This window comes from Pseudophryne corroboree, unplaced genomic scaffold (assembly GCF_028390025.1).
Source record: "Pseudophryne corroboree isolate aPseCor3 unplaced genomic scaffold, aPseCor3.hap2 scaffold_373, whole genome shotgun sequence".
In the NCBI taxonomy this organism is placed as follows: Eukaryota; Metazoa; Chordata; class Amphibia; order Anura; family Myobatrachidae; genus Pseudophryne; species Pseudophryne corroboree.
Genome location: NW_026970023.1, coordinates 220,567 through 244,423, shown reverse-complemented (window position 1 = coordinate 244,423; position 23,857 = coordinate 220,567). Strand labels below are relative to the sequence as shown.

Here is a 23,857-nt window from a genome sequence, read left to right as displayed (position 1 = left end):
ATGAACATGGGAGGGCAGAAGGCTGCCTAATACTGAAGCACCCCCAAACAACAAACCAAATGCAACAACTAGTGCAAGCATTCCTGGGGGAAGGCCTGCAGCAGATAGATTTGCATATGGTGATGTCATCCAAGCAGTGGGTCAAAGTTGGCTTCAAACCTCGTCTGCATATGAAAAGAGAAAAGGGGCGTGCAGGGCATGGTGGCCTTTTGCGGCACTTGGCTGACCCCTAGTTTGCATTAAACACCTCCACCCTCCTTCGGTGTAGGGCTCATGTTGGCTATGCCCCAGCCCCTGAAGCATTCAAGCTGATTTCTTGCAGCAGCTGGGCACTGTAACAGCTCCAGAGCTGCTCTGTAAGTCAAGTAAAAGGGTGTGGGCCCTGCAGCACTACCTGTAGTTCGCATTGTGCGTTGGAAGGCACAAAGTAAGCAGAAAGGAGGAGAAGTCAGGATAGTGCGCAAGGGCATAGAAGGGAGCGGCTCAAGAAAAGAGAAGTGGAAACAGACAGCAAACTAGGCTGGAGAGAGACCTGAGACAAAGAGATCTGAATTATACGAGACCTGACCAGGGGAAACACAAATTATGCAGTCAAGTTTCCCACATTTGGGGAAATCGCAGGGGCAGCACACCCAGAGTGCAATGGGTGAGCCTTGCCCTGGGAGAAGCACCTTCATGATCATAGTATCTCACCTGGCAGGTAAGTAGGAGTTGGGCTAGAGCTGGGGAGGGTCGCTGCTCGGGCACCCCCCTGTCAAGTGAAGGAGATCCAACTGAGGCAGCACAAGGAAACTCTCGAAAGAAGAACAAGGCTAGAGGAAGATCTGAAACAAAGAAATCTGACTTTTACCAGAGAGCAGAGGAAAACACAAACACAGTCCCCCACTACCAACAAATAAAGCAGTCGCGTTTCCCACATTTGGGGAAATCACAGGGGTCAGCATACCCAGAATGCAATGAATGAACCTCACCCTGGGAGAGTAATCTTCATGACCATGGTATCTCCTATGCAAAATAAGTATGATTTGGGATAGGGCTGGGGAGGGCCGCTGCTCATGCACATCTCTGTCAAGTAAAGGAGATTCAACTGAGGCAGCACAAGGGAACTCTCATCTGGGGACAACAACTGCAGGGAGAACACATATTTTCAGATGAACATGGGAGGGCAGAAGGCTGCCTAATACTGAAGCACCCCCAAACAACAAACCAAATGCAACAACTAGTGCAAGCATTCCTGGGGGAAGTTCTGCAGAAGACGGATTTGCATACGGTGATGTCATCCAAGCAGTGGGTCAAAGTTGGCTTCAACCCTCATCTGCATATGAAAAGAGAAAAGGGGCGTGCAGGGCATGGCGGCCTTTTGCGGTGCTTGGATGACCCCTAGTTCGCATTAAACACCCCACCCTCCTTTGGTGTGGGGCTCATGTTGGCTATGCCCCATCCCCTGAAGCATTCAAGCTGATTTATTGCAGCAGCTGGGCACTGTAACAGCTCCAGAGCTGCTCTGAACGGCAAGTAAAAGGGTGTGGGCCCTGCAGCACTACCTGTAGTTTGCATTGTGCATTGGAAGGCACAAAGTAAGCAGACGGGAGAAGTCAGGATAGTGCGCAAGGGCATAGAAGGGAGCGGCTCAAGAAAAGAGAAGTTGAAACAGACAGCAAACTAGGCTGGAGAGAGACCTGAGACAAAGAGATCTGAATTATACGAGAGCCGACCAGGGGAAACACAAATTATGCAGTCAAGTTTCCCACATTTGGGGAAATCGCAGGAGCAGCACACCCAGAGTGCAATGGGTGAGCCTTGCCCTGGGAGAAGCACCTACATGATCATAGTATCTCACCTGCCAGGTAAGTAGAAGTTGGGCTAGAGCTGGGGAGGGTCGCTGCTCGGGTACCCCCCTGTCAAGTGAAGGAGATCCAACTGAGGCAGCACAAGGGAACTCTCGAAAGAAGAACAAGGCTAAAGGAAGATCTGAGACAAAGAAATCTGACTTTTACCAGAGCTGACCAGAGGAAAGCACAAACACAGTCCCCCACTACCACAAATAAAGCAGTCGAGTTTCCCACATTTGGGGAAATCACAGGGGTCAGCATACCCAGAATGCAATGAATGAACCTCACCGTGGGAGAACAATCTTCATGACCATGGTATCTCCTATGCAAAATAAGTATGATTTGGGATAGGGCTGGGGAGGGCCGCTGCTCAGGCACATCTCTGTCAAGTAAAGGAGATTCAACTGAGGCAGCACAAGGGAACTCTCATCTGGGGACAACAACTGCAGGGAGAACACATATTTTCAGATGAACATGGGAGGGCAGAAGGCTGCCTAATACTGAAGCACCCCCAAACAACAAACCAAATGCAACAACTAGTGCAAGCATTCCTGGGGGAAGGCCTGCAGCAGATGGATTTGCATACGGTGATGTCATCCAAGCAGTGGGTCAAAGTTGGCTTCAACCCTCGTCTGCATATGAAAAGAGAAAAGGGGCGTGCAGGGCATGGCGGCCTTTTGCGGCGCTTGGATGACCCCTAGTTCGCATTAAACACCTCCACCCTCCTTCGGTGTGGGGCTCATGTTGGCTATGCCCCAGCCCCTGAAGCATTCAAGCTGATTTCTTGCAGCAGCTGGGCACTGTAACAGCTCCAGAGCTGCTCTGTACGGCAAGTAAAAGGGTGTGGGCCCTGCAGCACTACCTGTAGTTTGCATTGTGCATTGGAAGGCACAAAGTAAGCAGACAGGAGGAGAAGTCAGGATAGTGCACAAGGGTATAAAAGGGAGGGGCTCATGAAAAAAGAAGTGGAAACAGACAGCAAACTAGGCTGGAGAGAGACCTGAGACAAAGAGATCTGAATTATACGAGAGCCGACCAGGGGAAACACAAATTATGCAGTCAAGCTTCCCACATTTGGGGAAATCAGAGTGCAATGGGTGAGCCTTGCCCTGGGAGAAGCACCTTCATGATCATAGTATCTCACCTGGCAGGTAAGTAGGAGTTGGGCTAGAGCTGGGGAGGGTCGCTGCTCGGGCACCCCTCTGTCAAGTGAAAGAGATCCAACTGAGGCAGCACAAGGAAACTCTCGAAAGAAGAACAAGGCTAGAGGAAGATCTGAGACAAATAAATCTGACTTTTACCAGAGCTGACCAGAGGAAAGCACAAACACAGTCCCCCACTACCACAAATAATGCAGTCGAGTTTCCCACATTTTGGAAATCACAGGGGTCAGCATACCCAGAATGCAATGAATGAACCTCACCCTGGGAGAACAATCTTCATGACCATGGTATCTCCTATGCAAAATAAGTATGATTTGGGATAGGGCTGGGGAGGGCCGCTGCTCAGGCACATCTCTGTCAAGTAAAGGAGATTCAACTGAGGCAGCACAAGGGAACTCTCATCTGGGGACAACAACTGCAGGGAGAACACATATTTTCAGATGAACATGGGAGGGCAGAAGGCTGACTAATACTGAAGCACCCCCAAACAACAAACCAAATGCAACAACTAGTGCAAGCATTCCTGGGGGAAGGCCTGCAGCAGATGGATTTGCATACGGTGATGTCATCCAAGCAGTGGGTCAAAGTTGGCTTCAACCCTCGTCTGCATATGAAAAGAGAAAAGGGGCGTGCAGGGCATGGCGGCCTTTTGCGGCGCTTGGATGACCCCTAGTTCACATTAAACACCTCCACCCTCCTTCGGTGTGGGGCTCATGTTGGCTGTGCCCCAGCCCCTGAAGCATTCAAGCTGATTTCTTGCAGTAGCTGGGCACTGTAACAGCTCCAGAGCTGCTCTGTACGGCAAGTAAAAGGGTGTGGGCCCTACAGCACTACCTGTAGTTTGCATTGTGCATTGGAAGGCACAAAGTAAGCAGACAGGAGGAGAAGTCAGGATAGTGCACAAGGGTATAAAAGGAAGGGGCTCATGAAAAAAGAAGTGGAAACAGACAGCAAACTAGGCTGGAGAGAGACCTGAGACAAAGAGATCTGAATTATACGAGAGCCGACCAGGGGAAACACAAATTATGCAGTCAAGCTTCCCACATTTGGGGAAATCGCAGGGGCACCACACCCAGAGTGCAATGGGTGAGCCTTGCCCTGGGAGAAGCACCTTCATGATCATAGTATCTCACCTGGCAAGTAAGTAGGAGTTGGGCTAGAGCTGGGGAGGGTCGCTGCTCGGGCACCCCCCTGTCAAGTGAAAGAGATCCAACTGAGGCAGCACAAGGGAACTCTCGAAAGAAGAACAAGGCTAGAGGAAGATCTGAGACAAATAAATCTGACTTTTACCAGAGCTGTCCAGAGGAAAGCACAAACACAGTCCCCCACTACCACAAATAATGCAGTTGAGTTTCCCACATTTGGGGAAATCACAGGGGTCAGCATACCCAGAATGCAATGAATGAACCTCACCCTGGGAGAACAATCTTCATGACCATGGTATCGCCTATGCAAAATAAGTATGATTTGGGATAGGGCTGGGGAGGGCCGCTGCTCAGGCACATCTCTGTCAAGTAAAGGAGATTCAACTGAGGCAGCACAAGGGAACTCTCATCTGGGGACAACAACTGCAGGGAGAACACATATTTTCAGATAAACATGGGAGGGCAGAAGGCAGCCTAATACTGAAGCACCCCCAAACAACAAACCAAATGCAACAACTAGTACAAGCATTCCTGGGGGAAGGCCTGCAGCAGATGGATTTGCATATGGTGATGTCATCCAAGCAGTGGGTCAAAGTTGGCTTCAACCCTCGTCTGCATATGAAAAGAGAAAAGGGGCGTGCAGGGCATGGCGGCCTTTTGCGGCGCTTGGATGACCCCTAGTTCGCATTAAACACCTCCACCCTCCTTCGGTGTGGGGCTCATGTTGGCTATGCCCCAGCCCCTGAAGCATTCAAGCTGATTTCTTGCAGCAGCTGGGCACTGTAACAGCTCCAGAGCTGCTCTGAACGGCAAGTAAAAGGGTGTGGGCCCTGCAGCACTACCTGTAGTTTGCATTGTGCATTGGAAGGCACAAAGTAAGCAGACGGGAGAAGTCAGGATAGTGCGCAAGGGCATAGAAGGGAGCGGCTCAAGAAAAGAGAAGTTGAAACAGACAGCAAACTAGGCTGGAGAGAGACCTGAGACAAAGAGATCTGAATTATATGAGAGCCGACCAGGGGAAACACAAATTATGCAGTCAAGTTTCCCACATTTGGGGAAATCGCAGGAGCAGCACACCCAGAGTGCAATGGGTGAGCCTTGCCCTGGGAGAAGCACCTACATGATCATAGTATCTCACCTGCCAGGTAAGTAGAAGTTGGGCTAGAGCTGGGGAGGGTCGCTGCTCGGGTACCCCCCTGTCAAGTGAAGGAGATTCAACTGAGGCAGCACAAGGGAACTCTCGAAAGAAGAACAAGGCTAGAGGAAGATCTGAGACAAATAAATCTGACTTTTACCAGAGCTGACCAGAGGAAAGCACAAACACAGTCCCCCACTACCACAAATAATGCAGTCGAGTTTCCCACATTTGGGGAAATCACAGGGGTCAGCATACCCAGAATGCAATGAATGAACCTCACCCTGGGAGAACAATCTTCATGACCATGGTATCTCCTATGCAAAATAAGTATGATTTGGGATAGGGCTGGGGAGGGCCGCTGCTCAGGCACATCTCTGTCAAGTAAAGGAGATTCAACTGAGGCAGCACAAGGGAACTCTCATCTGGGGACAACAACTGCAGGGAGAACACATATTTTCAGATGAACATGGGAGGGCAGAAGGCTGCCTAATAATGAAGCACCCCCAAACAACAAACCAAATGCAACAACTAGTGCAAGCATTCCTGGGGAAGGCCTGCAGCAGATGGATTTGCATACGGTGATGTCATCCAAGCAGTGGGTCAAAGTTGGCTTCAACCCTCGTCTTCATATGAAAAGAGAAAAGGGGCGTGCAGGGCATAGCGGCCTTTTGCGGCGCTTGGATGACCCCTAGTTCGCATTAAACACCTCCACCCTCCTTCGGTGTGGGGCTCATGTTGGCTATGCCCCAGCCCCTGAAGCATTCAAGCTGATTTCTTGCAGCAGCTGGGCACTGTAACAGCTCCAGAGCTGCTCTGTACGGCAAGTAAAAGGGTGTGGGCCCTGCAGCACTACCAGTAGTTTGCATTGTGCATTGGAAGGCACAAAGTAAGCAGACAAGAGGAGAAGTCAGGATAGTGCACAAGGGTATAAAAGGGAGGGGCTCATGAAAAAAGAAGTGGAAACAGACAGCAAACTAGGCTGGAGAGAGACCTGAGACAAAGAGATCTGAATTATACGAGAGCCGACCAGGGGAAACACAAATTATGCAGTCAAGCTTCCCACATTTGGGGAAATCGCAGGGGCACCACACCCAGAGTGCAATGGGTGAGCCTTGCCCTGGGAAAAGCACCTTCATGATCATAGTATCTCACCTGGCAGGTAAGTAGGAGTTGGGCTAGAGCTGGGGAGGGTCGCTACTCGGGCACCCCCCTGTCAAGTGAAAGAGATCCAACTGAGGCAGCACAAGGGAACTCTCGAAAGAAGAACAAGGCTAGAGGAAGATCTGAGACAAATAAATCTGACTTTTACCAGAGCTGACCAGAGGAAAGCACAAACACAGTCCCCCACTACCACAAATAATGCAGTCGAGTTTCCCACATTTGGGGAAATCACAGGGGTCAGCATACCCAGAATGCAATGAATGAACCTCACCCTGGGAGAACAATCTTCATGACCATGGTATCGCCTATGCAAAATAAGTATGATTTGGGATAGGGCTGGGGAGGGCCGCTGCTCAGGCACATCTCTGTCAAGTAAAGGAGATTCAGCTGAGGCAGCACAAGGGAACTCTCATCTGGGGACAACAACTGCAGGGAGAACACATATTTTCATATAAAAATCTTGGTCATGCTCTGGTTTCTCTTCAGAACGAACAAATCTTTCGCCTCTTACTAAAGATTTCCGTGGAGAGGCGCAAAACCGAGTTTTATCTCAATTTTTGCATGCCCCATCTTTTTGGGGTTTCTTTTACCGGTTTAAAGATAGAATGAGTGTGCTTTAATGTAAGCTCATTTGCATAGAAATGACAGTAAATGTTTATTTATGTTCAAACAGAACTTTCTTGACCATGCTACTTGCTTTAAAGATCTGGGAGCACATGGAATACAGTACAAACCATGCTTATAGCAAGGAGAAGCCAGGTGAGAAATCTGCTTTCTTTCAAATTGGGCACTCACTTTGATCTGAATGAGGACTGCTGGCACAGCACTCAGGCGACAGGTGGAATCTTGGTCATGCTCTGGTTTCTCTTCAGAACGAACAAATCTTTCGCCTTTTATTAAAGATTATCCGTGGAGAGGAGCAAAACTGAATTTTATCTCAATTTTTGCATGCCCCATATTATTGGGGTTTCTTTTATCAGTTTAAAGACAGAACGAGTGTGCTTTCTTGTTAGCTTTAATGTAAGTTTATTTGCATAACAATGACAATAAATGTCTGTTTCTTTTCAAGCAGAACTTTCTTGACCATACTAATTGCTTGAAAGATCTGGGAGCACATGGAAAAGAGTACAAACCATGTTTATAGCAAGGGGAAGCCTGGTGAGAAATCTGCTTTCTTTCTTTCAAATTGGGTGCTCACTTTGAGCTGAATGAGGACTGCTGGCATGGCACTCAGGCGACAGGTGGAATCTTGGTCATGCTCTGGTTTCTCTTCAGAACAAACAAATCTTTCGCCTTTTACTAAAGATTTCCGTGGAGAGGAGCAAAACTGAGTTTTATCTCAATTTTTGCATGCCCCATATCATACCTCCCAACTGTCCCGATTTTCGCGGGACAGTCCCGTTTTTTGGGGACTGTCCCGCTGTCCCACCTGCGGGCCGCAGTGTCCCGCGGTGGGGAGGACAATTGGGAGGCTCTGTCTGTCGCTGCCCTGCTTAGCAGAGCAGCGGTGAATAGACGCTGTGCGCATGCGCACAGCGTCTATTCACTGAAGTCAGAGGGAGAGGTGGCATGCCAGCGGCTCACAGAGCGCTGGGCATGCCCGCTCAGTGCCGAAAACGGGGGCGTGACTCGCGATCGCGGGTCCTCCCGCGAAGCCACGCCCCCTTTTACTTAGGCCACACCCTTTTTGGGAGCGCGCGCGACTTCGCCGCGTGTGTGTCCCTCTTTGCGAGCCGACAAAGTTGGGAGGTATGCCCATATTATTGGGGTTTCTTTTATCAGTTTAAAGACAGAACGAGTGTGCTTTCTGGTTAGCTTTAATGTAAGTTTATTTGCATAACAATGACAGTAAATGTTTGTTTCTTTTCAAACAGAACTTTCTTGACCATGCTACTTGCTTGAAAGATCTGGGAGCACATGGAAAACAGTACAAACCATGCAGTATCACAAGAGCCTTTATTTGATCTTTCATGAAGATAGAGCAGAATTGAGGACACGTCAACAATTTCTGCCGAAGGTGGTTCATCTTTCCACATGGTGCCTTTGGCCACTGACACCTTCGTTGAGTCAAAGTCTCTGGCTGTGGTCAGAACTTTGAAAATTTATGTCACCAGAACGGTTCAGATTAGGAAAACAGAGGCTCTGTTTGTCCTGTATGCTCCCAACAGGATTGGGTGTCCTGCTTCCATGTAGACCATTATGCGCTGGATCTGTGGTAAGATTCAGCATGCTCATTCCATGGCAGGATTGCCGTTACTGAATTAGGTGAAGACCCATTCTACTAGAAAGGTGGGTTCATCCTGGGCAGCTGGTCGGGGAGTCTCGGCATTGCAACTTTGCCGAGCAGCTATTTAGTAAACACTTTTGCTAAGTTTTACAAGTTTGATACCTTGGCCGATGATAACTTCAAGTTGGGTCATTCGGTGCTGCAGAGTCGTACGCACTCTTCCACCCGTTCAAGAGCTTTGGTATAACCCCATGGTTCTTAATGTGACCCCAGCATCCTCTAGGTCGTATGAGAAAATAGGATTTTAATACCTACCGGTAAATCCTTTTCTCTTAGTCTGTAGAGGATGCTGGGCACCCGTCCCAGTCCATACTGTGTCTGCAGTTATTACTTGTGGTTATACACATGTTGTGTTATGGTTCTGGTCAGCTTTTTGCTGCAATTGTTCATGCCGTTGGCTTGTGTTCTGTTGAATGCCACGTTCTGCGGCATGCTTAAGGTGTGAGCTGGTAAGATGCTCACCTTAGTTTAACAATAAATCCTTTCCTCGAAATGTCCGTCTCCATGGGCACAGTTCCTATAACTGGAGTCTGGAGGAGGGGCATAGAGGGAGGAGTCAGTTCACACCCTTTGATAGTCTTAAAGTGCCCATGTCTCTTGCGGATCCCGTCTATACCCCATGGTTCTTAATGTGACCCCAGCATCCTCTACGGACTAAGAGAAAAGGATGCCCTTGCGCACTATCCTGACTTCTCCTCCCGTCTGCTTACTTTGTGCCTTCCAACGCACAATGCAAACTACAGGTGGTGCTGCAGGGCCCACACCCTTTTACTTGCCTTACAGAACAGCTCTGGAGCTGTTACAGTGCCCAGCTGCTGCAAGAAATCAGCTTGAATGCTTCAGGGGATGGGGCATGGCCAACATGAGCCCCACACCAAAGGAGGGTGGGGGTGTTTAATGAGAACTAGGGGTCATCCAAGCACTGCAAAAGGCCGCCATGCCCTGCACGCCCCTTTTCTCTTTTCATATGCAGATGAGGGTTCCAGCCAACTTTGGCCCACTGCTTGAATAACATCACTGTATGCAAATCCGTCTGCTGCAGACCTTCCCCCAGGAAGGCTTGTACTAGATGTTGCATATGGTTTGATATTTGATGGTGCTTCAGTATTAGGCAGCCTTCCGCCCTCCCATGTTCATCTGAAAAGATGTGGTCTCCCTGCAGTTGTTGTCCCCAGACGAGAGTTCCCTTGTGCTTCCTCAGTTGAATCTCCTTAACTTGACGGGGGAGGGGCTGCCCGAGCAGCCACCCTCCCCAGCCCTATCCCAACTCATACTTATTTTGCATATGAGATCTCTTGATCATGAAGATTGTTATCACAGGGTGAGGTTCATCCATTATATTTTAAAATAGGAAGGTACAAATTACATATTTGAATTGCATTTATGTGCTGGATTCAAATGTCCCCCCCCCCCCTTCCTTTCTCAATTGTGCCCGTCAGCAGCTATTCTAAGGTTGCTGCCAATGGGTGTGACACATTAATTTCTTCTGTGGGGTACACTGGACTCCACAAGGATTCACATTGGGGTGTAGAGTAGGATCTTGATCTGAGGCACCAACCGGCTCAAAGCTTTTGACTGTTCCCAAGATGCTCAGTGCATTCTCCTCTATAACCCCGCTTCCATGAACAGGGAGCTCAGTTTGTAGTTGGTGCCTTCAGTAGCAGGCCACTTAACAGGGGCCTGCCTCAGGCAGCCTATTCTTAGCTATAAATTTTGACAAGAAAAGAAGAACTTGTTTTATGAGAATCTACAAGGGCTGCAGCAGGCTAGGTCTAATAGACATCTTTACTGCAGCTTCATCACTCCCAGCGGCGCTGTATACTCCCGTGCCCTGGTTGCTGGGTCACTGCAGCGGAGGGTCCGGTTTCATCCTAAGGTCAGTCACACACACACCACCCTTCCGGATCACGAGGCCACTGATGAAGGGGAGCGTGGCCGTAGGGGGTGGACCGTGTGCGCACTGGCGTGGACACTGATTACTGGGCAGCCGCTCCACTAGCCACCAGGTACAGTTAAGGAGCACAGGTCTGGGGGTTTTTCTCCTATATTAACCCAATTTTGTACTGCCCGCAGCGCATTGTGATAGGTAATAGGGCCTGATTCAGGTTGGATTGCAATCACAATAAGCGATCCAACTGCAAAAATTGCTAAGAGCATACGCATGTGCCTGCATTTTCTGCGGCACCCCGCAGAGAATGCGATCGCCTCTGCCTGTCAATCGGGGCGGGGGGGGGATAGGTGGGTCAGCAACACTCCATTTCCAAGTCAGGGATGGAGCGGTGCGGGGGCAAGGCTTCAAAATGGGGTCTGCAACGGAGGAGACACAGGGGGCGTGGTCACAGCGGCTGTATGACATCACATTCAGCCGCTGTGATCACAAAAATGGTGGCGGCTTCCTGCGCGCACATACAGTCTGCACCAGCAGGAGGCTACACCATTTTTTATGATCACGCTGAACTGCAGTGCGACTGCAATTACAGCATGGTCAAGAAGGGAGGCGTCATGCTGGGTGGCCATGCCCTTTCACTGTGCAGGAGCCAGCACTGCTCACACACTAGTCCCCGGGTGCAGCCCCCAACCCCCGGGACACCCGGAGCAACAAAATGTAGATTCAGGCCACCAGGCCACGCCCCTACCTATGAAACCATGCCTCCTTTTTACCATTGCGCTGCTTATCTGCGCGCACTGCATTACAATCTCCCTCGCCACCTCTCTGGGTGTCACCAGTGATAGTGACACCTCTGCCATGCTTGTAGCAGCTGGTCCTAAGATCTACGCCTCAAGCCCTGAGTGTTTGCCCTTGTGACTTGTTGATCATCATAGCGAAGCAGATGCTTACAGAAAACTGCAGGGGCTTAGATTGAAAATAAAAAAATTGATGGGTATAAGGTAGAGAGGAGCGGGTTCGGTTCTCCGAGAACCGAATTCCCCACGAACTCCACGTTGTTTACACTGGTCCGAGGCAGGCTCGGTTGTTCCCGCCTGACTCGGAAAACCTGAACAAGGGAAAATGTCATCATCCCGCTGTCGGATTCTCGCGAGATTCGGATTCCATATAAAGAGCTGCTTGTTGCCGCCATTTTTACTCGTGCTTTGAAGAGAGAGCGGAATGGACGTGGCTATGTTCTCTCAGTGGAAATCTCAATATCAGTGCTCAGTATCAGTGGTTACTTATTGCTGCTCAGTAATACTAGTAGTGTGTCTCTCCTGCTCAGTGTCAGTTCTCAGTAGTATCCTCATCAGTGCTCAGTATCACTGCTCATTGTCTTGTGCTGCATTGTGGTGCTCAGCATACTACAGTACATTACTAATAGTCCAGTGCTGCATCTTGCTGCTCAGTGTCAGTTCTAGTATCCTCATCAGTGCTCACTATCACTGTTCATTGCATTTTGGTTTTCTGTATACTACAGTAACATAGTAATATAGTAACATATAGTAACATAGTTTTTGAGGTTGAATAGAGGCAAATTGCCCATCGTGTTCAACCTGTTTTAAGTTGTGATGATTCTACATACTTGCTGAATAATGTTTTATGACTAGTTAGCTACTATAACTCATGTTACCCCCGGATTAACCATGTTGATATTTTAAGTATTATAACCTTAGATAGCTTTTTCATTCAGAAATGTATCCATTCCTTTTTTAAATCCAATTACAGAGTCCGCCATTACCACCTTCCCTGGCAGGGAATTCCACATCCTGATTGCCCTAACAGTGAAGATCATAGTATCTCACCTGGCAGGTAAGTAGGAGTTGGGCTAGAGCTGTGGAGGATTGCTGCTTGGGCACCCCCTGTCAAGTGAAGGAGATCCAACTGAGGCAGCACAAGGGAACTCTCGAAAGAAGAACAAGGCTAGAGGAAGATCTGAGACAAAGAAATCTGACTTTTACCAGAGCTGACCAGAGGAAAGCACAAACACAGTCCCCCACTACCACAAATAATGCAGTCGAGTTTCCCACATTTGGGGAAATCACAGGGGTCAGCATACCCAGAATGCAATGAATGAACCTCACCCTGGGAGAACAATCTTCATGACCATGGTATCTCCTATGCAAAATAAGTATGATTTGGGATAGGGCTGGGGAGGGCCGCTGCTCAGGCACATCTCTGTCAAGTAAAGGAGATTCAACTGAGGCAGCACAAGGGAACTCTCATCTGGGGACAACAACTGCAGGGAGAACACATATTTTCAGATGAAAATCTTGGTCATGCTCTGGTTTCTCTTCAGAACGAACAAATCTTTCGCCTTTTACTAAAGATTTCCGTGGAGAGGAGCAAAACTGAGTTTTATCTCAATTTTTGCATGCCCCATATTATTGGGGTTTCTTTTATCAGTTTAAAGACAGAACGAGTGTGCTTTCTTGTTGGCTTTAATGTAAGTTTATTTGTATAACAATGATAGTAAATGTCTGTTTCTTTTCAAACAGAACTTTCTTGACCATGCTACTTGCTTGAAAGATCTGGGAGCACATGGAAAAGAGTACAAACCATGCTTATAGCAAGGGGAAGCCTGGTGAGAAATCTGCTTTCTTTCTTTCAAATTGGGTGCTCACTTTGAGCTGAATGAGGACTGCTGGCATGGCACTCAGGCGACAGGTGGAATCTTGGTCATGCTCTGGTTTCTCTTCAGAACGAACAAATCTTTCGCCTTTTACTAAAGATTTCCGTGGAGAGGAGCAAAACTGAGTTTTATCTCAAATTTTGCATGCCCCATCTTATTGGGGTTTTATTTTATCTGTTTAAAGATAGAACGAGTGTGCTTTAATGTAAGCTCATTTGCATAGAAATGACAGTAAATGTTTGTTTCTTTTCAAACAGAACTTTCTTGACTATACTAATTGCTTGAAAGATCTGGGAACACATGGAAAAGAGTACAAACCATGTTTATAGCTAGGGGAAGCCTGGTGAGAAATCTGCTTTCTTTCTTTCAAATTGGGTGCTCACTTTGAGCTCAATGAGAACTGCTGGCATGGCACTCAGGCGACAGGTGGAATCTTGGTCATGCTCTGGTTTCTCTTCAGAACTAACAAATATTTCGCCTTTTATTAAAGATTTCCGTGGAGAGGAGCAAAACTGAGTTTTATCTCAATTTTTGCATGCCCCATATTATTGGGTTTCTTTTATCAGTTTAAAGACAGAACGAGTGTGCTTTCTTGTTAGCTTTAATGTAAGTTGCCATAGATGCAGTGAAACACATGTGTAGGGCACGGCGTGTCCGCGTGTATTTGACTCATGTGAAATGTTATAAAACAAAAATATATGATTATGATGTTAGCTGTTAGTCTCCACTAATAGGGAATAGAAGCTGAGCTATAAGAAAGGAATACACTAGATATGATGTCACTTAGCAATTACAATGTCTAAAGTGCATACAGATAGCTACTAATAACTCTTGATAAGAAAGTATATCAGTGTGGGTATATTTATATGATGGGATATTGGGACTAGTGAATATATATCACTCCTGCTGTCCAGATTGGCAATAACCAGACAATTATGATAAGAGTAGAGATGTCACATGGGCTGCTATAGATATTAATTTAATGCTGTATGTGTCATTTGTTACAAATGGATACATTTTCTATGAGTCAGCCTAGCAGCTGCATGTTCTAACAGAACACTATCCTCACACAGAATCTGCTAACCTTGAGATAACTAAATGACAGTGTGTAACAGTCTCTTTACTATAAGACTGTTACAAAGTAATATATATATTTGAAGTCAGTCTAGCAGCTGTGTGTTCCAGCAGTTTATAAGACAAAGAAAATCTCCTATTGTGGAATCTAGACACATGGGACTGCTGGCCTGTGTCATACTATTTCTATGTAATACCAGTAACATGTATATAACTGTTACATAATTGTTACAAATGGATAAATCTTTGAGTCAGCCTAGCAGCTGCATGTCCTAACAGGACACCATAAATCCTTTACAGTGTAACAAATTGATTGGTAACACTTAAAGGCTGGAGAGCAGTTATATGCCTTACTAGCATACTCAATATACCACATTATTACACCAGTTACCACGATTATTGACAGCGCATTTGATATATTATATTACCCTCACACTGAGTCTGTTTACCTTTAGATAACTAAGTGACCGAATATGTAACAGTTTCTCTATCATAAGACTGTTACAAAGTGAGATAGATATATTTGGAAGTCAGTCAAACAGCTGTGTGTTTCAGCGGTTTATAAGAAAATTCCTCATTGTGGAATCTGGACCACTAAGGGTTATTATATATATAGCACATGGAATTGCCACATCTCCCTATATGATAATTTCATTACACTGTAACATAATAAGAATTAACTCTTTAACAGTGTAAATAGAGAGTAATGAATCTCTGACACATGGAATATATTATTTCTTAGATGAATTGGATAAACCATTATGACAGACACTTTGCTTCTTAATAAGAATTGAGGTGGCTATACCTCTAAGGAAAGCATTATTGCCTACGCCTAGATCAGATTAAATAAGATCTGGCTGAATATATGAAGGAAGGTTGCTATTTATATGAGAATTGGAATTGCTATATTCCTTAAGGCAACCCCACCGATTGATATATGTTGTCAATTAAGTATATCTGAACGGCTATATCTGGACCAGATTTAATAAGATCTGGCTGATTATATGAAGGAGGGCTGCTATTTATATTGGAATTGCCATATTCCTTAAGGCAACCGCACCTGTTGGTATATCTCGCCAATTAACTATATCTAAACAGCTAAATTAAAGCTATTCATCATTTTTTTAGTTTGGATATTAATAAATATGATCTTTCCATGATCCATAGAGATTTCCCTATCAAGTGATTCCTTATCCGATATAGAAAGCTATCCCCCTGTGGTATTGAATTTAGGAATATAGTCTTAGGGGACACAGAGAAATAAGTGATCCCCATCTACCTAAGCACCCCACAAATTGGAGGTTAGCTTACCGGTTATACTCAATCACCCCCACAAATTCGCCAATGGGGATGGCTTCCCGGGAGGTAACCCCTATTGAGTGAAGGGAGTATATAGGATACGACCCAGTGGTACCTGACGACATAGATACTAACAGCTATTTAATAACATTACGCTAGAAAGTGATTATTAGCAACATATATATCTATATAAACAACCCCGCCAGGGTTGTGCCTTCAAAAATAATCACACACGGACACGCTTTTTAAACCTTTTTTTCACATCTCTTTATTCTTCTTATGCACATGTATGTTAGTTCTGTGATTTTAACATTTATGTTTCACTGCAGTTTGGGATAATAATATTAATATTTATCCAATTTTAATACATACTTAATAAAGGTTATGATTCATTCATTCTGTCCAGTGCGTCAACAGTGCAGATTTCTTCTTGTTTTTTCTCCCAAATTCTATAACAATGACAGTAAATGTTGTTTCTTTTCAAACAGAACTTTCTTGACCATGCTACTTGCTTGAAAGATCTGGGAGCACATGGAAAACAGTACAAACCATGCAGTATCACAAGAGCCTTTATTTGATCTTTCATGAAGATAGAGCAGAATTGAGGACACGTCAACAATTTCTGCCGAAGGTGGTTCATCTTTCCACATGGTGCCTTTGGCCACTGACACCTTCGTTGAGTCAAAGTCTCTGGCTGTGGTCAGAACTTTGAAAATTTATGTCACCAGAACGGTTCAGATTAGGAAAACAGAGGCTCTGTTTGTCCTGTATGCTCCCAACAGGATTGGGTGTCCTGCTTCCATGTAGACCATTATGCGCTGGATCTGTGGTAAGATTCAGCATGCTCATTCCATGGCAGGATTGCCATTACTGAATTAGGTGAAGACCCATTCTACTAGAAAGGTGGGTTCATCCTGGGCAGCTGGTCGGGGAGTCTCGGCATTGCAACTTTGCCGAGCAGCTATTTAGTAAACACTTTTGCTAAGTTTTACAAGTTTGATACCTTGGCTGATGATAACCTCAAGTTGGGTCATTCGGTGCTGCAGAGTCGTACGCACTCTCCCACCCGTTCAAGAGCTTTGGTATAACCCCATGGTTCTTAATGTGACCCCAGCATCCTCTAGGTCGTATGAGAAAATAGGATTTTAATACCTACTGGTAAATCCTTTTCTCTTAGTCCGTAGAGGATGCTGGGCACCCGTCCCAGTCCATACTGTGTCTGCAGTTATTACTTGTGGTTATACACATGTTATGTTATGGTTCTGGTCAGCTTTTTGCTGCAATTGTTCATGCCGTTGGCTTGTGTTCTGTTGAATGCCACGTTCTGCGGCATGCTTAAGGTGTGAGCTGGTAAGATGCTCACCTTAGTTTAACAATAAATCCTTTCCTCGAAATGTCCGTCTCCCTGGGCACAGTTCCTATAACTGGAGTCTGGAGGAGGGGCATAGAGGGAGGAGCCAGTTCACACCCTTTGAAAGTCTTAAAGTGCCCATGTCTCTTGCGGATCCCGTCTATACCCCATGGTTCTTAATGTGACCCCAGCATCCTCTACGGACTAAGAGAAAAGGATGCCCTTGCGCACTATCCTGACTTCTCCTCCCGTCTGCTTACTTTGTGCCTTCCAACGCACAATGCGAACTACAGGTGGTGCTGCAGTGCCCACACCCTTTTACTTGCCTTACAGAACAGCTCTGGAGCTGTTACAGTGCCCAGCTGCTGCAAGAAATCAGCTTGAATGCTTCAGGGGATGGGGCATGGCCAACATGAGCCCCACACCAAAGGAGGGTGGGGGTGTTTAATGCGAACTAGGGGTCATCCAAGCACCGCAAAAGGCCGCCATGCCCTGCATGCCCCTTTTCTCTTTTCATATGCAGATGAGGGTTCCAGCCAACTTTGGCCCACATCTTGGATGACATCACCGTATGCAAATCCGTCTTCTGCAGACCTTCCCCCAGGAATGCTTGTACTAGTTGTTGCATATGGTTTGATATTTGATGGTGCTTCAATATTAGGCAGCCTTCCACCCTCCCATGTTCATCTGAACAGATGTGGTCTCCCTGCAGTTGGTGTCCCCAGACGAGAGTTCCCTTGTGCGTCCTCAGTTGAATCTCCTTAACTTGACGGGGGAGGGGCTGCCCGAGCAGCCACCCTCCCCAGCCCTATCCCAACTCATACTTATTTTGCATATGAGATCTCTTGATCATGAAGATTGTTCTCACAGGGTGAGGTTCATCCATTATATTTTAAAATAGGAAGGTACAAATTACATATTTGAATTGCATCTATGTGCTGGATTCAAATGTCCCCCCCCCCCTTCCTTTCTCAATTGTGCCCGTCAGCAGCTATTCTAAGGTTGCTGCCAATGGGTGTGACACATTAATTTCTTCTGTGGGGTACACTGGACTCCACAAGGATTCACATTGGGGTGTAGAGTAGGATCTTGATCTGAGGCACCAACCGGCTCAAAGCTTTTGACTGTTCCCAAGATGCTCAGCGCATCCTCCTCTATAACCCCGCTTCCATGAACAGGGAGCTCAGTTTGTAGTTGGTGCCTTCAGTAGCAGGCCACTTAACAGGGGCCTGCCTCAGGCAGCCTATTCTTAGCTATTAATTTTGACAAGAAAAGAAGAACTTGTTTTATGAGAATCTACAAGGGCTGCAGCAGGCTAGGTCTAATAGACATCTTTACTGCAGCTTCATCACTCCCAGCGGCGCTGTATACTCCCGTGCCCTGGTTGCTGGGTCACTGCAGCGGAGGCTCCAGTTTCTTCCTAAGGTCAGTCACACACACACCGCCCTTCCGGATCACGAGGCCGCTGATGAAGGGGAGCGTGGCCGTAGGGGGTGGACCGTGTGCGCACTGGCGTGGACACTGATTACTGGGCAGCCGCTCCACTAGCCACCAGGTACAGTTAAGGAGCACAGGTCTGGGAGTTTTACTCCTATATTAACCCAATTTTGTACTGCCCGCAGCGCATTGTGATAGGTAATAGGGCCTGATTCAGGTTGGAATGCAATCACAATAAGCGATCCAACTGCAAAATTTGCTAACAGCATACGCATGTGCCTGCATTTTCTGCGGCACCCCGCAGAGAATGCGATCGCCTCTGCCTGTCAATCGGGGCGGGGGGGGGGGGGGAGGGGGGTCAGCAACACTCCATTTCCAAGTCAGGGATGGAGCGGTGCGGGGGCAAGGCTTCAAAATGGGGTCTGCAACGGAGGAGACACAGGGGGCGTGGTCACAGCGGCTGTATGACATCACATTCAGCCGCTGTGATCACAAAAATGGTGGCGGCTTCCTGCGCGCACATACAGTCTGCACCAGCAGGAGGCTACACCATTTTTTATGATCACGCTGAACTGCAGTGCGACTGCAATTACAGCATGGTCAAGAATGGAGGCGTCATGCTGGGTGGCCATGCCCTGTCACTGTGCAGGAGCCAGCACCGCACACACACTAGTCCCCGGGTGCAGCCCCCAACCCCCGGGACACCCGGAGCAACAAAATGTAGATTCAGGCCACCAGGCCACGCCCCTACCTATGAAACCATGCCTCCTTTTTACCATTGCACTGCTTATCTGCGCGCCCTGCATTACAATCTCCCTCGCCACCTCTCTGGGTGTCACCAGTGATAGTGACACCTCTGCCATGCTTGTAGCAGCTGGTCCTAAGATCTACGCCTCAAGCCCTGAGTGTTTGCCCTTGTGACTTGTTGATCATCATAGCGAAGCAGATGCTTACAGAAAACTGCAGGGGCTTAGATTGAAAATAAAAAAATTGATGGGTATAAGGTAGAGAGGAGCGGGTTCGGTTCTCCGAGAACCGAATTCCCGACGAACTCCACGTGGTTTACACTGGTCCGAGGCAGGCTCGGTTGTTCCCGCCTGACTCGGAAAACCTGAACAAGGGAAAATGTCATCATCCCGCTGTCGGATTCTCGCGAGATTCGGATTCCATATAAAGAGCTGCGCGTTGCCGCCATTTTTACTCGTGCATTGAAGAGAGAGCGGAGAGGACGTGGCTATGTTCTCTCAGTGGAAATCTCAATATCAGTGCTCAGTATCAGTGGTTACTTATTGCTGCTCAGTAATACTAGTAGTGTGTCTCTCCTGCTCAGTGTCAGTTCTCAGTAGTATCCTCATCAGTGCTCAGTATCACTGCTCATTGTCTTGTGCTGCATTGTGGTGCTCAGCATACTACAGTACATTACTAATAGTCCAGTGCTGCATCTTGCTGCTCAGTGTCAGTTCTAGTATCCTCATCAGTGCTCACTATCACTGCTCATTACATTGTGGTGTTCTGTATACTACAGTAACATAGTAATATAGTAACATATAGTAACATAGTTTTTGAGGTTGAATAGAGGCAAATTGCCCATCGTGTTCAACCTGTTTTAAGTTGTGATGATTCTACATACTTGCTGAATAATGTTTTATGACTAGTTAGCTACTATAACTCATGTTACCCCCGGATTAACCATGTTGATATTTTAAGTATTATAACCTTGGATAGCTTTTTCATTCAGAAATGTATCCATTCCTTTTTTAAATCCAATTACAGAGTCCGCCATTACCACCTTCCCTGGCAGGGAATTCCACATCCTGATTGCCCTAACAGTGAAGATCATAGTATCTCACCTGGCAGGTAAGTAGGAGTTGGGCTAGAGCTGTGGAGGATTGCTGCTCGGGCACCCCCTGTCAAGTGAAGGAGATCCAACTGAGGCAGCACAAGGGAACTCTCGAAAGAAGAACAAGGCTAGAGGAAGATCTGAGACAAAGAAATCTGACTTTTACCAGAGCTGACCAGAGGAAAGCACAAACGCAGTCCCCCACTACCACAAATAATGCAGTCGAGTTTCCCACATTTGGGGAAATCACAGGGGTCAGCATACCCAGAGTGCAATGAATGAACCTCACCCTGGGAGAACAATCTTCATGACCATGGTATCTCCTATGCAAAATAAGTATGATTTGGGATAGGGCTGGGGAGGGCCGCTGCTCAGGCACATCTCTGTCAAGTAAAGGAGATTCAACTGAGGCAACACAAGGGAACTCTCATCTGGGGACAACAACTGCAGGGAGAACACATATTTTCAGATGAACATGGGAGGGCAGAAGGCTGCCTAATACTGAAGCACCCCCAAACAACAAATCAAATGCAACTACTAGTGCAAGCATTCCTGGGGGAAGGCCTGCAGCAGATGGATTTGCATATGGTGATGTCATCCAAGCAGTGGGTCAAAGTTGGCTTCAACCCTCGTCTGCATATGAAAATAAAAAAGGGGTGTGCAGGGCATGGCGGCCTTTTGCGGCGCTTGGATGACCCCTAGTTCGCATTAAACACCTCCACCTTCCTTCGGTGTGGGGCTCATGTTGGCTATGCCCCAGCCCCTGAAGCATTCAAGCTGATATCTTGCAGCAGCTGGGCACTGTAACAGCTCCAGAGCTGCTCTGTAAAGCAAGTAAAAGGGTGTGGGCCCTGCAGCACTACCTGTAGTTTGCATTGTGCGTTGGAAGGCACAAAGTAAGCAGACGGGAGAAGTCAGGATAGTGCACAAGGGCATAGAAGGGAGCGGCTCAAGAAAAGAGAAGTGGAAACAGACAGCAAACTAGGCTGGAGAGAGACCTGAGACAAAGAGATCTGAATTATACGAGAGCCGACCAGAGGAAACACAAATTATGTAATCAAGTGTCCCACATTTGGGGAAATCGTAGGAGCAGCACACCCAGAGTGCATTGGGTGAGCCTTGCCCTGGGAGAAGCACCTTCCTGATCATAGTATCTCACCTGGCAGGTAAGTAGGAGTTGGGCTAGAGCTGGGGAGGGTCGCTGTTCGGGCACCCCCCTGTCAAGTGAACGAGATCCAACTGAGGCAGCACAAGGAAACTCTCGAAAAAAGAACAAGGCTAGAGGAAGATCTGAGACAAAGAAATCTGACTTTTACCAGAGCTGACCAGAGGAAAGCACAAACACAGTCCCCCACTACCACAAATAATGCAGTCGAGTTTCCCACATTTGGGGAAATCACAGGGGTCAGCATACCCAGAATGCAATGAATGAACTTCACCCTGGGAGAACAATCTTCATGACAATTGTATCTCCTATGCAAAATAAGTATGATTTGGGATAGGGCTGGGGAGGGCCGCTGCTCAGGCACATCTCTGTCAAGTAAAGGAGATTCAACTGAGGCAGCACAAGGGAACTCTCATCTGGGGACAACAACTGCAGGGAGAACACATATTTTCAGATGAACATGGGAGAGCAGAAGGCTGCCTAATACTGAAGCACCCCCAAACAACAAACCAAATGCAACAACTAGTACAAGCATTCCTGGGAAAAGGTCTGCAGAAGACGGATTTGCATACGGTGATGTCATCCAAGCAGTGGGCCAAAGTTGGCTGGAACCCTCATCTGCATATGAAAAGAGAAAAGGGGTATGCAGGGCATGGCGGCCTTTTGCGGCGCTTGGATGACCCTTAGTTAGCATTAAACACCTCCACCCTCCGTCGGTGTGGGGCTCATGTTGGCTATGCCCCAGCCCCTGAAGCATTCAAGCTGATTTCTTGCAGCAGCTGGGCACTGTAACAGCTCCAGAGCTGCTCTGTAAGGCAAGTAAAAGGGTGTTGGCCCTACAGCACTACCTGTAGTTTGCATTGTGCGTTGGAAGGCACAAAGTAAGCAGACAGGTGAAGTCAGGAGAGTGCACAAGGGCATAGAAGGCAGCGGCTCAAGAAAAGAGAAGTGGAAACAGACAGCAAACTAGGCTGGAGAGAGACCTGAGACAAAGAGATCTGAATTATACGAGAGCCGACCAGGGGAAACACAAATTATGCAGTCAAGTTTCCCACATTTGGGGAAATCACAGGAGCAGCACACCCAGAGTGCAATGGGTGAGCCTTGCCCTGGGAGAAGCACCTTCATGATCATAGTATCTCACCTGGCAGGTATGTAGGAGTTGGGCTAGAGCTGGGGAGGGTCGCTGCTCGGGTACCCCCCTGTCAAGTGAAGGAGATCAAACTGAGGCAGCACAATGGAACTCTCGAAAGAAGAACAAGGCTAGAGGAAGATCTGAGACAAAGAAATCTGACTTTTACCAGAGCTGACCAGAGGAAAACACAAACACAGTCCCCCACTACCACAAATAATGCAGTTGAGTTTCCCACATTTGGGGAAATCACAGGGGTCAGCATACCCAGAATGCAATGAATGAACCTCACCCTGGGAGAACAATCTTTATGACCATGGTATCTCCTATGCAAAATAAGTATGATTTGGGATAGGGCTGGGGAGGGCCGCTGCTCAGGCACATCTCTGTCAAGTAAAGGAGATTCAACTGAGGCAGCACAAGGGAACTCTCATCTGGGGACAACAACTGCAGGGAGAACACATATTTTCAGATGAACATGGGAGGGCAGAAGGCTGCCTAATACTGAAGCACCCCCAAACAACAAACCAAATGCAACAACTAGTGCAAGCATTCCTGGGGGAAGGCCTGCAGCAGATAGATTTGCATATGGTGATGTCATCCAAGCAGTGGGTCAAAGTTGGCTTCAACCCTCGTCTGCATATGAAAAGAGAAAAGGGGCGTGCAGGGCATGGTGGCCTTTTGCGGCACTTGGCTGACCCCTAGTTTGCATTAAACACCTCCACCCTCCTTCGGTGTGGGGCTCATGTTGGCTATGCCCCAGCCCCTGAAGCATTCAAGCTGATTTCTTGCAGCAGCTGGGCACTGTAACAGCTCCAGAGCTGCTCTGTAAGGCAAGTAAAAGGGTGTGGGCCCTGCAGCACTACCTGTAGTTCGCATTGTGCGTTGGAAGGCACAAAGTAAGCAGAAAGGAGAAGTCAGGATAGTGCGCAAGGGCATAGAAGGGAGCGGCTCAAGAAAAGAGAAGTGGAAACAGACAGCAAACTAGGCTGGAGAGAGACCTGAGACAAAGATATCTGAATTATACGAGACCTGACCAGGGGAAACACAAATTATGCAGTCAAGTTTCCCACATTTGGGGAAATCGCAGGAGCAGCACACCCAGAGTGCAATGGGTGAGCCTTGCCCTTGGAGAAGCGCCTTCATGATCATAGTATCTCACCTGGCAGGTAAGTAGGAGTTGGGCTAGAGCTGGGGAGGGTCGCTGCTCGGGCACCCCCCTGTCAAGTGAAGGAGATCCAACTGAGGCAGCACAAAGGAACTCTCGAAAG

General features: G+C 47.4%; 23 non-coding genes and 1 pseudogene across 23 annotated transcripts; 6 read left to right on the top strand and 18 right to left on the bottom strand.

Annotated features, from left to right (window-relative positions):
* Window positions 1-545: 545 nt before the first annotated feature.
* On the bottom strand, window positions 546-708 carry LOC135021781 (U1 spliceosomal RNA). Its single transcript, XR_010218997.1, has one exon. It is a non-coding gene; the product is annotated as a U1 spliceosomal RNA (small nuclear RNA).
* A 149-nt stretch (window positions 709-857) lies between these two features.
* LOC135021788 (U1 spliceosomal RNA) lies at window positions 858-1,022 on the bottom strand. Its single transcript, XR_010219004.1, has one exon. It is a non-coding gene; the product is annotated as a U1 spliceosomal RNA (small nuclear RNA).
* A 670-nt stretch (window positions 1,023-1,692) lies between these two features.
* Window positions 1,693-1,855, bottom strand: LOC135021752 (U1 spliceosomal RNA). Its single transcript, XR_010218969.1, has one exon. It is a non-coding gene; the product is annotated as a U1 spliceosomal RNA (small nuclear RNA).
* A 152-nt stretch (window positions 1,856-2,007) lies between these two features.
* Window positions 2,008-2,171, bottom strand: LOC135021706 (U1 spliceosomal RNA). The gene has a single exon (XR_010218924.1). It is a non-coding gene; the product is annotated as a U1 spliceosomal RNA (small nuclear RNA).
* A 972-nt stretch (window positions 2,172-3,143) lies between these two features.
* On the bottom strand, window positions 3,144-3,306 carry LOC135021696 (U1 spliceosomal RNA). Its single transcript, XR_010218914.1, has one exon. It is a non-coding gene; the product is annotated as a U1 spliceosomal RNA (small nuclear RNA).
* A 674-nt stretch (window positions 3,307-3,980) lies between these two features.
* Window positions 3,981-4,143, bottom strand: LOC135021855 (U1 spliceosomal RNA). The gene has a single exon (XR_010219061.1). It is a non-coding gene; the product is annotated as a U1 spliceosomal RNA (small nuclear RNA).
* A 152-nt stretch (window positions 4,144-4,295) lies between these two features.
* Window positions 4,296-4,459, bottom strand: LOC135021934 (U1 spliceosomal RNA). Its single transcript, XR_010219129.1, has one exon. It is a non-coding gene; the product is annotated as a U1 spliceosomal RNA (small nuclear RNA).
* A 692-nt stretch (window positions 4,460-5,151) lies between these two features.
* LOC135021761 (U1 spliceosomal RNA) lies at window positions 5,152-5,293 on the bottom strand (annotated as a pseudogene).
* A 152-nt stretch (window positions 5,294-5,445) lies between these two features.
* LOC135021790 (U1 spliceosomal RNA) lies at window positions 5,446-5,609 on the bottom strand. The gene has a single exon (XR_010219006.1). It is a non-coding gene; the product is annotated as a U1 spliceosomal RNA (small nuclear RNA).
* A 673-nt stretch (window positions 5,610-6,282) lies between these two features.
* Window positions 6,283-6,445, bottom strand: LOC135021851 (U1 spliceosomal RNA). Its single transcript, XR_010219059.1, has one exon. It is a non-coding gene; the product is annotated as a U1 spliceosomal RNA (small nuclear RNA).
* Window positions 6,446-6,597: 152 nt separating this feature from the next.
* LOC135021689 (U1 spliceosomal RNA) lies at window positions 6,598-6,761 on the bottom strand. Its single transcript, XR_010218907.1, has one exon. It is a non-coding gene; the product is annotated as a U1 spliceosomal RNA (small nuclear RNA).
* Window positions 6,762-6,905: 144 nt separating this feature from the next.
* On the top strand, window positions 6,906-7,021 carry LOC135021911 (U5 spliceosomal RNA). The gene has a single exon (XR_010219106.1). It is a non-coding gene; the product is annotated as a U5 spliceosomal RNA (small nuclear RNA).
* A 270-nt stretch (window positions 7,022-7,291) lies between these two features.
* LOC135021923 (U5 spliceosomal RNA) lies at window positions 7,292-7,408 on the top strand. The gene has a single exon (XR_010219119.1). It is a non-coding gene; the product is annotated as a U5 spliceosomal RNA (small nuclear RNA).
* A 286-nt stretch (window positions 7,409-7,694) lies between these two features.
* LOC135021925 (U5 spliceosomal RNA) lies at window positions 7,695-7,807 on the top strand. Its single transcript, XR_010219120.1, has one exon. It is a non-coding gene; the product is annotated as a U5 spliceosomal RNA (small nuclear RNA).
* A 4,820-nt stretch (window positions 7,808-12,627) lies between these two features.
* Window positions 12,628-12,791, bottom strand: LOC135021779 (U1 spliceosomal RNA). The gene has a single exon (XR_010218995.1). It is a non-coding gene; the product is annotated as a U1 spliceosomal RNA (small nuclear RNA).
* Window positions 12,792-12,935: 144 nt separating this feature from the next.
* LOC135021893 (U5 spliceosomal RNA) lies at window positions 12,936-13,051 on the top strand. Its single transcript, XR_010219088.1, has one exon. It is a non-coding gene; the product is annotated as a U5 spliceosomal RNA (small nuclear RNA).
* A 286-nt stretch (window positions 13,052-13,337) lies between these two features.
* On the top strand, window positions 13,338-13,453 carry LOC135021899 (U5 spliceosomal RNA). The gene has a single exon (XR_010219094.1). It is a non-coding gene; the product is annotated as a U5 spliceosomal RNA (small nuclear RNA).
* Window positions 13,454-13,728: 275 nt separating this feature from the next.
* LOC135021922 (U5 spliceosomal RNA) lies at window positions 13,729-13,844 on the top strand. The gene has a single exon (XR_010219118.1). It is a non-coding gene; the product is annotated as a U5 spliceosomal RNA (small nuclear RNA).
* Window positions 13,845-20,465: 6,621 nt separating this feature from the next.
* LOC135021796 (U1 spliceosomal RNA) lies at window positions 20,466-20,629 on the bottom strand. The gene has a single exon (XR_010219011.1). It is a non-coding gene; the product is annotated as a U1 spliceosomal RNA (small nuclear RNA).
* A 671-nt stretch (window positions 20,630-21,300) lies between these two features.
* Window positions 21,301-21,463, bottom strand: LOC135021875 (U1 spliceosomal RNA). Its single transcript, XR_010219074.1, has one exon. It is a non-coding gene; the product is annotated as a U1 spliceosomal RNA (small nuclear RNA).
* Window positions 21,464-21,615: 152 nt separating this feature from the next.
* Window positions 21,616-21,779, bottom strand: LOC135021709 (U1 spliceosomal RNA). The gene has a single exon (XR_010218927.1). It is a non-coding gene; the product is annotated as a U1 spliceosomal RNA (small nuclear RNA).
* Window positions 21,780-22,450: 671 nt separating this feature from the next.
* LOC135021839 (U1 spliceosomal RNA) lies at window positions 22,451-22,613 on the bottom strand. Its single transcript, XR_010219048.1, has one exon. It is a non-coding gene; the product is annotated as a U1 spliceosomal RNA (small nuclear RNA).
* A 152-nt stretch (window positions 22,614-22,765) lies between these two features.
* LOC135021938 (U1 spliceosomal RNA) lies at window positions 22,766-22,929 on the bottom strand. Its single transcript, XR_010219133.1, has one exon. It is a non-coding gene; the product is annotated as a U1 spliceosomal RNA (small nuclear RNA).
* A 671-nt stretch (window positions 22,930-23,600) lies between these two features.
* On the bottom strand, window positions 23,601-23,763 carry LOC135021848 (U1 spliceosomal RNA). Its single transcript, XR_010219056.1, has one exon. It is a non-coding gene; the product is annotated as a U1 spliceosomal RNA (small nuclear RNA).
* Window positions 23,764-23,857: the final 94 nt, after the last annotated feature.